The sequence below is a fragment of the Nematolebias whitei genome, chromosome 12, assembly GCF_014905685.2.
Source record: "Nematolebias whitei isolate Nwh7 chromosome 12, NemWhi1, whole genome shotgun sequence".
NCBI classification, from domain to species: domain Eukaryota; kingdom Metazoa; phylum Chordata; class Actinopteri; order Cyprinodontiformes; family Rivulidae; genus Nematolebias; species Nematolebias whitei.
The window spans coordinates 48498826-48499257 of NC_056509.1; the positions used below are offsets into that span (position 1 = coordinate 48498826).

General features: G+C 47.2%; 1 protein-coding gene across 1 annotated transcript in view; it reads right to left on the reverse strand.

Moving 5' to 3' along the window:
- The window catches only part of senp6a (SUMO specific peptidase 6a), a gene marked incomplete in the record, with an annotated part of 27391 nt that overhangs the window by 20776 nt on the left and 6183 nt on the right, over positions 1–432 (reverse strand).

Genomic DNA, 432 nt, shown 5'->3' on the forward strand with positions numbered 1-432 from the left:
AACAGAACCTCAGACGTCTGAGGTACAGGTTCTACCTAACAGAACCTCAAAGGTCTGAGGTACAGGTTCTACCCACCAGAACCTCAAAGGTCTGAGGTACAGGTTCTACCCACCAGAACCTCAAAGGTCTGAGGTACAGGTTCTACTCAACAGAACCTCAAAGGTCTGAGGTAACGGTTCTACCTAACAGAACCTCAGACGGCTGAGGTACAGGTTCTACCTAACAGAACCTCAAAGGACTGAAGTAAAGATTATACCTAACAGAATGTCAAAGGTCTGAGGTACAGGTTCTACCCAACACAACCTCAAAGGTTGGAGGTAACGGTTCTACCCAACAGAACCTCAAAGGTCCGAGGTAAAGGTTCTACCTAACAGAACCTCAGACGTCTGAGGTACAGGTTCTACCCAACAGAACCTCAAAGGTCTGAGGTA